Genomic DNA, 14,541 nt, shown 5'->3' on the forward strand with positions numbered 1-14,541 from the left:
GCGATGTGCCCAATTACATGGTGGACATGCTCATAAGATACACACCAGCTAGACCACTAAGGTCTAGTGGCACGGAACTTTTAATAGTGCCAGAGGCTAGGACAAAGAGATTTGGAGGATCAGCTTTTAGCATATATGCTCCTAGATTGTGGAACACCCTACCTGAGGGCCTGAGGTTGTCTAAAACTCAGGACATTTTTAAGCGAGACCTCAAAACCTACTTATTCAATGTCGCCTTTTGCTACTAAGGGAGACATTGGACATCATAGAACTAGGATCACTAGGCCATTACACCATACTCGTGTTTTGAGATTTGTGTTGACAGGAAAAAGGACCTGGGTGCTGATGAGGCACTGTCAGCTCCCAGTAGCACCTAGAGCAGTACTGGAACCGGTACAAGGATGTACCTGGACCACCATCAGGTTGTATTGCTGTCATCTTTATTGTGTTGTTGCATCATAACTGTGCTTAAGATTCTCTTTTGGCAGGACCTGTGCCCATGCTGGATGCAGAACAATGCAGATATAACACAACATTTATGGACAGTGTGTACGCCGATAATATGCAAGGAACTTTTCCTGGATACATGGTGTACACGTTTTTCGCCCTTGCTTGCTTGCTTTGCGCCGGTGGTCCTTGGGCCTCCCCTTGGGGGCCCCCGGCTGCCCCGTGTGCCTGGTCTGTTCCGCCGCCGGGGCACCTGCTTGGCCGTCCTTGTGCGGGGCCTTTGTGGTCTGTGCTTGCTTGGCTGGGCTGGGTGTGCTGGTGGTGGGGCGGGCTGGGTGTGTGGGGCGGCGGGGGCTCCCCGGGGGGGGGTGTGGGGGCCCACCGCTGGGTGCTGGTAGGCAAACTGGCTAGTAGTCGCTCTGTGTAGAGGGCTGCAAGGGAATTTTCCTGGCTACATAGTGTACAGGTTTTTACTTTTGCCTGCTTGCGGCTCTGTCAGTATTGATTGATTGATTGATTGATTGATTGATTGATTGACTGAGAATGTTCATTATGTGAAGCGCATTGAGTTGCATCTTGTAAGAAATGCGCTATACAAATACAATTTGATTTGATTTGATACCAATTGGTATTATTAAAGGGGAGGATTAATCAACCAAAATAACGTTTCCGAACTTTTTTTGAGGGGTTTATATATGTTACGGTACATGTGGGAATACGGTACATGTGGGAAAACTAGGGTTAGGGTTAGGTGCTAGGGTGCTACGGTTAGGGTTAGGATTAGGGGTAGGATTAGGGGTAGGGTTAGACATGCTAGCATGTACCAAGTCGACGTAGCACCTAACCCTAACCCTAGTTTTCCCACATGTACCGTATTCCCACATGTACCGTAACATATATACATATAGTACATATACAGTACTTATTAAAGTACAATTCAATAATATTTCAACAATATTGTAGATTTTCACTTTGAAGTGGAGAGATTATAAGTACTAATAAATGTTCTTTTCTCATGTAAAATAAGGGCAGCATTTAAATGTAAAGATACATAACAGAGCTTTTGAAAAATGTGCATCTTAAAAATAAAGTGCTTAATTTTTGAAAAATAAATTAAAAAACGAAATATAAAGTGTAGCTTGAGTCTCCCTTTCTCTTCTGTTTTGCTAGCATGTCCTGGGTTAATATTTCGGTTTCCCTTGTGGCTGATGATGCTGACGTAGGTATCTGTATAGGTTTCAAGCTCTTGCTGAGAGACATACAGTGCGAGTCTATGATTTGTTCTTGCAATTAAGTTGACCCTCCCTTTTGCCAATTACTGACCCCTCCCTGTCCCAGCTCTTTAGCTGTCTAGTTTTAGGTTTTGTAGTTTTACTTTAGTTTTAGATTATCTTAGACTGTTTTAGACTAGTTTTAGTTTTAGACTATGTAGTTTTAGTTTAGTTTTAGACTATATTGACGGAAAGTTTAGATTATCTTAGACTGTTTTAGACTAGTTTTAGTTTGAGACTATGTCGTTTTAGTTTAGTTTTAGACTATATAGGCAGGGGTGCACATAACTGGTGCGCCAGTGCGCATGTGTCGCCAAAATGCATGCTGCGCGGAAGATCAGCGGCATGAACGCGCTCTTGCGCACCAACAGCTGGGAGCGCTGGGAGAGGAATTTACTTCCTCAAAATCCACCTGCTGACTTGATTGAATTGATTGAAAACCTTTATTGTCCCCAATGGGGAAATTTTGTTGTCAAACAGCTCAGTTAGGGCAGAAAACATTCAATACAGAAAGCAGAAAACATTCAATAAAATACATAAAACAGTGCAGGCTCAATAAGTAAAAAGTTCCAAAAGTTCCAGCTCCAGGTCTCCCCCACCCTGCAGGGCCTGGTTGTAGAGTCGGAGTGCAGCTGGAACAAAGGACTGTCCAAATCTTTTTGTGCTTTGACGGGGGAGAACAAATCTGTGGCTGAACTTGCTCCTCATCCCCGCCAGCTCGCAGTACATCGGGTGGGAGGGATTGGCCAGCATGGCCGCCAGTTTTTTCCCCATCCTCTGTTCTGCCACCACCTCTAGGCTGTCCAGCCCGGTCCCCACCACAGAGCTGGCCTTCTTCACCAGTTTGTTTAGCTTCGCAGCATCCCTGGCACAGATGTTTCCACCCCAGCAGGCCACGGCGAAGAACAGAACGCTGGCAACCACTGACTGATAAAACATTTGCAGCAGCTTGTTGCAGACACCGAAAGACCTCAGCCTTCTCAGGAAAAACAGTCTGCTCTGCCCTTTCCTGAGAAGAGCCTCGGTGTTGTCAGTCCAGTCCAGTTTGTTATTAATTTGTACTCCCAGGTACCTGTAGGAGTCCACCCTCTCGACTTCCACCCCCTTGATGGTGATGGGGGCTGGGGTCCTTCTCTTCCTCCTAAAATCCACCACCAACTCCTTTGTTTTGCTGGTGTTAAGCAAAAGGTAGTTGGTGTCGCACCACTGCACAAAGCTCTCCACCAGGGCCCTGTACTCCTCATCCCTGTCATCTGTGATGTAACCGACGATAGAGGAGTCATCCGAAAACTTCTGCAGGTGGCACTGGTCGGAGCTAAACTGGAAGTCGGAGGTATAGAGGGTGAAGAGAAAGGGTGACAGAACAGTTCCCTGGGGGGCACCGGTGTTGCACACCACCACCTCAGACTGACAGCCCTGCAGTCTCACATACTGACGCCTGTCTGTGAGGTAGTTGTGGATCCAAGCCGTCAGGGAGTCCTCCACACACATCACTGCTAGTTTGTCAGCCAGCAGTGATGGCTTGATAGTGTTAAATGCACTGGAGAAGTCGAAGAACATGGTCCTCACCATGCTCTGTGGCCTCTCCAGGTGTGTGTAGGCCCTGTGCAGCATGTAAATGATGGCATCCTCCACCCCCATGCTCTCCTGGTATGCAAACTGCCGGGGGTCCAGGAAGTCCTTCACCTGGGGCTTAAACTGGATCACAAGTAACCATGTTTAGTCACAGTTTTTTTCAGAAATGGCTTGGCCCTGTACCAATGCAGGAGTCCTCAACCTAAACTGGCTCACCCTGAAGCCGGCGAATGGTTTGAACATCCCCTACATAGGCTATGCCGTAGTAGATTTCACCGTGGGAGGGTTACGGGTTCCGGAGAAGGGTATAGTCATTGTTAAAGACGAATGTCTGGGTGCAGACCAAGGTATCCTGGGTATGAATGTGATAGCCCACTGTTGGAAGGAGTTGTTTCAGGGGGCGTCTCAGGGGGTCACAGGGTTCAACTCCACCTTAAGTGGAGAGGCTAGGAGGGAGTGGCAGAAGGCCTTTGCGGTCTGCAGGCGGGTCGTTCAGACCCACGAGCCCGAAGTGACGACCGGCACCGCCCGCCTGATGAAGAGGGACGAGAACCGGGTTCCCGCCAGCTGTGAGAAGCTCTTATGGGCCAGGGTGGTGGGGTGCTGCCCTTCAAAAGATTATCTTGCCTTAGTAGAGGACTGTGGCAAGGGGGCAGAGTGGCAGATTGCTCGGTCTGTAGTGAGAGTACAGGGAGGGCGGCTCCCATTGCGGCTGTTGAACCTGCAACCCTACGCCCTGGAACTGCCTGGATGCTGCCCACTGGCCACAGTGACCCCCCTCGACCCCTCCCAGGTCTGTGGGGAGGGAGACCTGGTGTTGCGCGAACAGAGGCCCGGGGAGGTCGAGGTCGATGTCCAGACTGTCCAGCTGAAACCAGGAGGGCACCCCCCAGTAAAACTTCCGTCCGTAGAGGGCCTGACTCCAGGACAACAACAGAAACTAGAGGGGCTTTTATCCCAGTGGACCAGTGTGTTCGCAACCAATGATGAGGACTACGGCAGCACGGATGCTGTCCTGCACCATATCCCTACCGGGACTGCCCCACCAAGTCGTGAACGATACCGGCCTGTCCCTCCAACCCTGTACCCGGAGCTCCGACAACTGCTGGCTGGGATGTTGAGCTCAGGAGTCGTCTCAGAGAGTTCGAGCCCCTGGGCTGCCCCTATTGTCCTGGTGAAGAGAAAGGATGGGACCTGGAGGTTTTGTGTCGACTACCGCCGGCTAAATGCAGTTACCCACAAGGATGCCTTCCCGCTCCCCCATATCGAGGAGTCCCTGACGAGCCTAAAGCAGGCAGCATGGAATTCTACTCTCGACCTCGCCTCCGGGTATTGGCAAGTGAAGGTTGACCCCCAGGACAGGGAAAAGACGGCGTTCACGACACCCCTTGGCCTCTTCGAGTTCTCCCGAATGCCGTTTGGCCTTTGTAATGCCCCGGCCACCTTTCAGAGACTTGCAGAAGTGCCTAGGAGACAAGGTACATGACTTTCTCTTAATCTATTTAGATGATGTTATTATCTATTCCCCTGACTTTGACTGTCACTTACAGCATCTGGAGCAGGTGTTCCAGCGGCTCGCCAAGTATGGATTAAAATTACAGCCCTCGAAATGCAAATTCCTCCAGAAGGAGGTGGCCTACCTGGGACACGTGGTGAGTGAAGCTGGAGTTGCCACTGACCCTGAAAAGATAGCTGCCGTTCGCGACTGGCCTCAGCCAGAGACAACCACCCAGGTACGCTCCTTCCTTGGTTTTGCGGGTTATTACAGACGTTTTATCTCTTCCTTCTCTAAGATCGCCTGCCCACTCCATGGCTTACTGACTGGCACTGCGACTCTGGGAAAGAAGGGGCGTCCTGTGGTATGGACACCAGAGTGCCAGAGAGCGTTCGAGCAGCTGAAGGCCGCCCTCCTGAGTGACCCGATCCTAGCATATGCGGACTTCACTAAGCCATTCATCCGGTATACCGACGCTAGCTTTGATGGCCTGGGGGCGGTACTATCCCAAGTCCAGGGTGGCCAAGAGAGGGTCATCGCCTATGCTAGCCGCAGCTTGTCTCCCCCAGAGAGAAATGACCAGAACTATAGCTCTTTCAAGCTAGAACTATTAGCACTGAAGTGGGCAATGACTGACAAGTTTCGGGACTATCTATGGGGAGCTGATGTTACAGTCTATAACCCACTGGTACACCTAGACACTGCAAGGCTAGGGACAGTCGAACAGCGATGGGTGGCCCAATTGGCCTGCTACCAGTTTGAAGTAAAGTACCGCCCCGGCCGTTCTAATCAAAATGCTGACCTTCTCTCCCGACTCCCTAGGATTGAGGGGCAGGTGTGTCTGAGCCAGGAAGCTGAGTGTGAGATAGGACCACGGCCGGAACGGGTTGTTGAGGGAGGGCCTGACTGGAGGCAGATCCAACAGGGGGACCCACACCTCCAAGTCTTGTCCGAGAGGCTCAGTCAGGGCAAGCTGCCCGTTGGCAGGGCCCGGGACGGTGTTCCCCAACAGGAGAGGCGGTGGTGGAGGGAATGGGACAGATTAGCCCTGCGGGATGGAGTCATTGGCCGGAGGGTGCAGGACACGGTCGAGGACACCTGGAGGTGGCAGATCCTGGTGCCCAGCTCGGCGACGCACGACCTATGGGAGAAGTACCACACCTCTTTAGGTCACTTGAGTGCTGGTCGGATTGAAGCAGCCCTAAGGCGGGGTTTCTATTGGCCCCGATTGGGGGAGGATGTGCGACATTGGATTATGGAGTGTCCCCAGTGTGTACAGAGGAAACCTGGGCCAGAGGTAAGGGCACCTTTGGTGCCGATCACCACCAGTTATCCCCTAGAAACCGTGGCCATCGATTATCTTTCTTTGGGTCGACCCGGTGACACCTACCCGTATTTGCTTGTCATGACTGATCTTTTTTCCAGATATGGGTGGGCAGTCCCGACAAAAGATCAGACAGCTGAGACCACAGTGAAGGCCCTCTGGACAGCGGTGGTGCAGCACTGGGGATGCCCCGAGAAAATTCTGAGTGATCGGGGGGCTGCTTTTGAGTCGGAGATCGTGGCCCAGTTCTGTGAGTTATATGGGTGTAAGAAGATCCGCACTACCCCTTACAGACCCCAGGGCAATGGGGCCTGCGAACGTTTCAACCAGACATTACTGTCTCTCCTGGGGTCCCTGGGGGAGGACCAACAAAGGCGATGGCCTGATCACCTACCCATGTTGCTCCAAGCGTATAATAACACCGAGCACAGTAGCACTGGGCTCACCCCGTTCTTTGTCATGTGTGGCAGGCATGCCCGTCTCCCTGTTGATGTCATTGTAGGTGCAGAGGCCCCGAGGCCACGGATGGACCTGGATGGATGGGTCCGGCACCACCATGACCAACTCCGCCGGGCCTACAGCCAGGTCGAGGCAAGGACCCAGCACCAACAGGAGCGGGACAAACGACGGTATGACAGACGAGCCAAGGACGTTCCATTGGTGGCTGGGGAGCGAGTGCTCCTGAGGAACTTTCGCCGGCGTGATCAGGTAAAGCTGGCCCCTCGATGGCAACCCAACCCTTTCGTTGTTTTAGGACCACTCCGGTCTGGACTGCCTGTCCTCCGTATCCGACCAGAGGGAGGAGGACCTGTTCGGACCATCCACCGGAACCACCTGAGGCCCTGCCCCTACCCAGCCGCCCAGCGGACCCCGGCTGCCGTGCTGCCCAGCCAAGACCCAACCGCCAGTGTGCTCCCCAACCAGGTCCCCAAACCGGACTGGCGTAACTACACCTGGTTCCAGCTGCCCTGCCTGCTGCTCCCATAGGAGGTCAGGATGGTAGAGGTGAGGAGATTGTACCCCTAGCTGAGGAGGGGGGTGGACGGGAGGTTGCACCTCTGGCCGGGGAGGGGGAAGGACTGGGTAGGCCCAGAAGGCTGAATCGGCAGCCTCCACTTAGATATCGGGAGGCACTTAGCTCCTAATAGTCGGGACGACTATGGACAAAGGGGGGGTGAGTGTCACGAGATGAAAGCGGGACTAGCCGTGGGTAGTTTACGGGCACGTCTGTGAGCACAGCTGCCCTGGGTTTGGTTGATTGGGCGCACTAGCCAGTGGATTGGCTGTTGCGCCTTTTAAAAACCCCAGAGTTTAGGAGGGACAGGGAGGGAGACATGGGGGTTGTATTGTCGTGAGTGGACACATGCTGTTTTGTACGACAAACCTATATTGCAGTTAGTGGAGTGCCTGTGTGGCGGATTGACTGCCTGGTCGAGGCACTTGGTCGAGGCGCTGCCTGGTCGAGTGGTGGCCGCCGACGGCGGACTATTCGGTGGAGCCGAGCCGACGGTGGTTGCTGACGGGGGGAACTCTACTGGGAAATCGCTGGGGAAAATCACTCTACTGGGAAATCACTCTACTGGAAAATCACTCTACTGCGGAGTCGCTCTGGATACCGGTGAGCTTGGGGATTCTCGGAGGCGGAGCCCCGCCGACGTCACGACGACAGGCCTCGTTTCAACTCAGGCAAATAGAGATTCTTTGTTTATTTCTTTGGTTTTGATTTTTGTGGGGTAGCGCTGAGGAGGAGAGCCTACACCACGCACCTGAACTCTGTTTGTATGTCATGTGCGCCTTCCCTCAAACCCTCTCCACCTAGTCCAGCACTGTAAGTCCCTGTAGATGGGTGGGAGATGACGGATAGCACCACGGGTGGGTACTTATGGGAGTATCATCACGTGTGCAGTGTAGTACCCTATTGGTTCCTGATTGCAGTGCCTTATTATTACCATTATATCGAGTGCAGTGTTCCTGTTTGATGATTGCCGTGCCAGAGATTGTCTTATCGAGTGCAGTGTGCTTTTTTGATATTTGCAGTGTCCTCCCTAAATTACCAGGGTACAGTGTGTGTTTTCCCCTTGTTCACAGTTGTTATTTATTATCTGATAGTACACCCACTTGTAAGGGCTCCTCATCCCCACATTGTACGTCAGGGAAGGGTAGTGAGTGTACTGGGGATGGGTTGGAAGGGTGGATTTTAAAGTAGTCAATTTATATGGATTTTAGCTATGTGTAATATGAAATTTGAAATAAAGATGATTATTTTCATACGCTCGTCTTGGTCTTCTGTGCGAGGGTGTGTGTTGGAGAATCAAATATTCTGTGCCGGGAATATTTAAGGGTGTTCACTCCAAACTGTGACATATACATCTATATACAGTTTATGTGTGTGTGTGTGTGTGTGTTAAAATATACCACACATCAAAATAAGACAGATCTAATAGTCCATGAGCCAAGACCCCCCAAATCACCAAAGGGGCTTAACTGGGTGCATGGGCAACTGTTTTTTTTACTTGCTGTAATTCATAGTTTCGAGTTATGTATAATATAAACCCATGTTTGTGTTTTGTCCTCACAGGCAGAAACACAGACTGCAACATCAGTCTGTCTCGTGTCATTTTGTTAATTTCTCACCGGTGGTGCATGAATAAGGCGAGGTCCACACCACAACTATAAAGATAGTGGATAACGATATAATTCCATTTTGAAAGCAGAGTGGGCGCAGTTTTGCTATTTACCCACAGTCGGGCAAGTCGTTATATGTAGCTATTTGAACATGTCCTGTATTTTGTTATATTTCTATTTCTTCCCCTTGTAATATTTAGAATATGGATGATGGGTTCCCACACCTTCAACATAAAATTCAAGGACTCAACACGGCATAGTTAGAGACATGGATAAAGGTTAACTACTGTTACAATACAAAATGTCAGTGTTACTCACTGGGTCAGACAGCTACAGCTAACATTATTACCTAGCAAGGTATTACCTAAGCTAATTAGCCAGCTTATTATTATGGAGGCTTTATGGTTGTTGTAACTATTATTCTTTTAATGAAACAAAAAAGTCTTGAATCAGAATCAGAATTTATTTTACAGTACACAATAATACAACTCTTTGGCTGGTTCTTCAACATTAGCTTTGCAGCAAGGTACATACTCACAACAATACCATCATCACAATAATCACAAGTAAATAATGAATGAATGAATGAATGAATGAATGGTCTTTATTGTCATTGATATAGTACAGGTACCAAACAACGAAATTTGGGAGGGGGGGCTCCCCTGGTGCTAGGAAAAAAAAAACTAAAATCAAGAAGGGAAAAGAGCTGGTTTACATAAATAAAGGCTATGTACACTATCCACTATACTATACTATACAGATAAAACACTGTGCTGTACTCTATGCTATGCTATACATATCCTAACATTTCCTATTCTCTGAACCTTATGTACCCTAGGGTTGTCATATTGCACATAGTGTTATTGCACATGCATTTAAAGTGTCGCAGTTTGCAGGTTTGAAATGTACACAGTTGTGTTTCAGTATTACACTTGATTTCAATCTAGTAGCTGCCATCAAATTGTCTAGATTGTCCAGGGCCTAGAACCTAGGTCTTTGCTGTGTTCAGGGCCTGAATGGCCCTGGGGTAGAAGCTGAGCTACTGAGATACTTCTGTCTGGCCAGATCTTGACATCAGTGATTTTCAGCCATGGTTCCTTATATCAAAGCTGAAACAGACAAAAATAAACACAGTTAGCTAGCTGTACACGGTATCAACAACACAACACAACAGCATAATGTGCTATGCGATTGTTTTAGAAAGTCTTACGCAACACCACACAACTTACTAGCTAATGCTAGTAAGCTAACACGGCTAGCCCAACCCAAGTAACAAAAGACAAACAGTTAACTAACTGTACACAGTAGCAACAACACAACTTATAAGAACAGCATAATGTGCTACTAACTATGTGATTGTTTTAGAAGGTCTTTAAAAGGCAATACGACGACACAGAACGTACTAGCTAATGCTAACGCTAACGCGGCTAGCCCAACAAACAAACAAAGGACTGTAGGCTACTTACATGTGTGGTATGTTGATCCCGTGAAATCCGTATGTTGTCCTAGTAAAGTTTCATTTCTTGGGGACTTTCTTTGTGCCTTCAGTCATTACTGAACAATTGATGAGCTAAGCCGTGTTCATCTATGAACAAACTCAGAACACATTCTCATTGTAAACATTGAAACAGGGCTTCCTTTGTCCCTCCCCCGAGAGCTCAACAGCCAATCACACCCAAGTGTGATGCTTGTGTTATTTGAGCTAGAAGCAGGACAAACAAGCCTATTTTGTTGCTAGATTACACTTATTTAATGAACGTAAAACTGTTCAGAAAAATAACGAGTGGGTACTTCACATCTTCGAGTTGAATGTAGAGAGGGACATGAAATAACAAGCAGACATTCAATCCATCAGATTATCAATACATCAGGTTATTGATACATCAGGTTATCAATACATCAGGTTATTGATACATCAGGTTATTGATACATCAGGTTATCAATACATCAGGTTATTGATACATCAGGTTATCAATACATCAGGTTATTGATACATCAGGTTATTGATACACCAGGTTATCAATACATCAGGTTATTGATACATCAGGTTATTGATACATCAGGTTATTGATACATCAGGTTATCGATACATCAGGTTATCAGGGTTATAATAGTCATGTGCAGAAACATCTGTCCATATCTTTTTGTTGAAAATAATCTTTCTTGTTTAGAAACAGAAAACATCAAAACACAGACATGCATGATAGAAGTCTCTCCATGGTAGAGGCAAGCAGCCATACTTTGATTAGAGTCGATTTCAAATAAGATTTTTGTGGATAAATGTCCATATATTCTGACAGATTACATCTCCATGGTAACGCCATCGAGGTAACATAAACAGATGATCAGGAAGTGGTGGGCGTGGTCTCAGGGGGCCACAGGAAGTGCTCAGGGCATGGTGACATCACATCCTCTCTCCTCCGATAAACATTTTAAACATCACAGCAGCCACATGCAGACACGTTCAACACTGTCACCAGTAGATGGCGCTCTACAGCAACGAACTTCAATCGATGTCAGAGAGGGACATGAAATAACAAGCAGACACAGTTAACTGTATAATTCTCAGCATTTTATTGTGCAAAGTACCAGACTCCACTGTTACCAAGACAAACTAATTTCTAGAAAGAAAAACTGAAGCTTCGCCTGAAACTTTTCATGATAATCACACAGATTTCAACATGTTTGATGATGTTTCTGTTGGCAGATCACGTTTTTCATGATCTTTTGAATCTTTTGGAATGATAGTATTACTACCAAACTACTAGACCTGGGTCTATCACACTCTATATGTGCGTGGATCAAGGACTTCCTGACCGACCGCCCCCAGAGGGTGCGGGTGGGCCCCCACACCTCCACAGCCCTCAGCCTCAGCACTGGGTCACCCCAGGGCTGCGTGCTAAGCCCCATCCTCTACAACCTCTACACCCACGACTTCACCCCCATCCACCCCAGCAACTACATCGTAAAGTTTGCAGACGACACCACCGTGGTGGGATGTATCTCGGGGGGGGGACGAGGCGGCGTACAGGGATGAGGTAGAGCAATTGAGCAAGCTGTGCAAGGTAAACAACCTGCTGCTAAACAAGTCAAAGACCCAGGAACTCATCGTAGACTACAGGAGGAAAAAGTCCGAGATCCTGCCCCTGCTCATCGACGGAGAGAGCGTAGAGATGGTCTCAAACCTCCGTTTCCTGGGACACATCATGCGGGATGACCTGGCCTGGAAGGACAACACTAAAGGCACCATCAAGAGGGCACAACAGCGGCTATACACCCTGAGATGCCTCAAGAAACAACACAGCAAGCAGGAGATGCTGGTGGCCTTCTACCACGGCGCAGTGGAGAGCATCCTCACCTTCGGCATCTCCAACTGGTACCACAGCTGCACGGCAGCGGAGAGAAACGATCTACAGAGAGTCGTGAGAACAGCACAGGGGATCACCGGCGCCACCCTCCCCTCTCTGGAGGAGCTGTACAAAACACGCTGTCTCAGGAGGGCCTCCAAGATCTCCAAGGACCCGACCCACCCTGGGCACGAACACTTTGTCAAGCTGCCCTCGAACAGGAGGTACAGGACCCCGGCCGCTAGGACAAACAGACTGAAGGACAGCTTCTACCACAGGGCCGTCAAGGCCCTGAACACAGAAAAGGCTGTTCTGGGCCCAGGACAAGTCCGGACGGATTGTATGGCAGCTAGTGCTGAGGCACAAACATGTACATTTTCAAGCCTGCAAACTGTGACACTTTAAAAAAATGTGAAAAAATTGCCTGCAAACTGTGACACTTTAAAAAAATGTGAAAAAATACTTTCTTTGTGAAATATGACAACCCTTTTGACTATCTGTGCAGTATAGTACAGTGGATTGTGTACATAGCCTCTATTGATGTAAACCAGCTCCTTATCTTCTTGTGATTTTATGCATCTATGCTTTTTCCAAAATGTGTTTCTTTTTCCTTTCTTAAACACCAGGGGAGCCTCCCCTCCTAAATTTCGTTGTTTGGTACCTGTACTGTAACAATGACAAATAAAGTCTATCTATCTATCTATCTATCTATTAGAGCTGGGGTTTTTGTGGTAGCCTAATTTAGGAATAATGAGATCCAGGATTCAAGTTAACCATTTATTCAAGGACGGTAATGTAACAACGTGATACTCTGGTCACTTGTTAGCCTAATCTGGTACCCAAGCTATTCAACAGGTAGGTAACTCAAGACCAACACTTATGGTGGTACCCTACTGGCGTGGGGTGGGACTACAGGTAGTCTAACACAGGATATCACAGTTTTCAAAGCAAAAAGAAAGAAATATTGAAGTATTAAAAAGTAATTCAGTGAAATTAAATGAATAATAATTAAGAAAAAGAGTACAAAAAGATAGAACTGTAGTTGTTCAGTACAAATGGGTCTAGGCTGTTCTGTTTTAGTAGAGGCCTGATAACTGCAGTTTTCAGGGCTTCAGGGAAGATTCCTGATGAAAGGGAAGTGTTGATTATTTGTATTAGTTCGCCTGCCATGCAGCTAAATATGTTTTTTTTAAAAGCTGTCCATGAAACTATTAACTAATAAATTAAACTAAGCAATGGAACAAGACATCTCAGTCTTCCAGCTGAAACGTTAGGAGGATTTATTGCAAACATAACAACATACCAGTATTCAGTCACACTCGGCTTCTAAACACCAAGGCCACATCTGGGTGGAAGGGGTGGTGACCACATGACGCAGGAGGGGACAAGGACATCTCAACTCCTACGACCTCGATTCCTCTTTCACTCTCCAGGAGGGAGAGGAGGGGAGGAGAGGAGGAGGGGAGGAAGGGGGGAGAGGAAGTGAAGAGAAGAAGGGAGGAGAGGAAGAGAGGAAGGGAGGAGAGGAAGGGGGGAGAGGAAGGGAGGAGAGGAAGGGAAGAGAGGAAGGGAGGAGAGTAGGGGGGAGGAAGGGGGGAGAGGAAGTGAAGAGAAGAAGGGAGATGAGGAAGAGAAGAAGGGAGGAGAGGAAGGAGGGAGAGGAAGGGAGGAGAGGAAGGGAAGAGAGGAAGGGAGGAGGGGAAGAGAGGACGGGAGGAGAGGAAGGAGGGAGAGGAAGGGAGGAGATGAGAGGAAGGGGGGAGAGGAAGGGAGGAGGGGAAGTGAAGAGAGGAGGGGGGAGGAAGGGAGGGTAGGAGGAGAGGACGGGAAAAATTGAGAGAAAAGAATCAAGAAAAGGCTCATGTTGTGACACAACCTTCTCCCTGATCTGATCAACAAGTAAATATCCATACAGTATATGATGGTGCAGCCAGCCTTCTTCTTTAGGGCTCCTGTCTCCTTTAAACACCTCCCACACTGGGAGCAGTCGTGTTAACTAGTGTATGTGTTCTCTGATGTTTCTTTAGGGATCCTGCCTGACTGAAACTCTTCCCACACTGGGAGCAGCAGAATGGCTTCTCTCCTGTGTGTATTCTCTGGTGTTTCTTTAGGTGTCCTGCCTCAATAAAACTCTTCCCACACTGGGAGCAGAGATATGGCTTCTCTCCTGTATGTATTCTCTGGTGTCTCTTTAGGTGTCCTGCCTGACTGAAACTCTGCCCACACTGGGAGCAGCAGAATGGCTTCTCTCCTGTGTGTATTCTCTGGTGTTTCTTTAGGTCACCTGCCTCACTGAAACTCTTCCCACACTGGGAGCAGCAGAACGGCTTCTCTCCTGTGTGTATTCTCTGGTGTTTATTTAGGTTTTCTGCCTGACTGAAACTCTGCCCACACTGGGAGCAGGGATATGGCTTCTCTCCTGTGTGTATTCTCTGGTGTTTCTTTAGGGATCCTGCC

The sequence above is a fragment of the Nansenia antarctica genome (genome assembly GCF_963989245.1).
Source record: "Nansenia antarctica genome assembly, chromosome: 13".
In the NCBI taxonomy this organism is placed as follows: Eukaryota; Metazoa; Chordata; class Actinopteri; order Argentiniformes; family Microstomatidae; genus Nansenia; species Nansenia antarctica.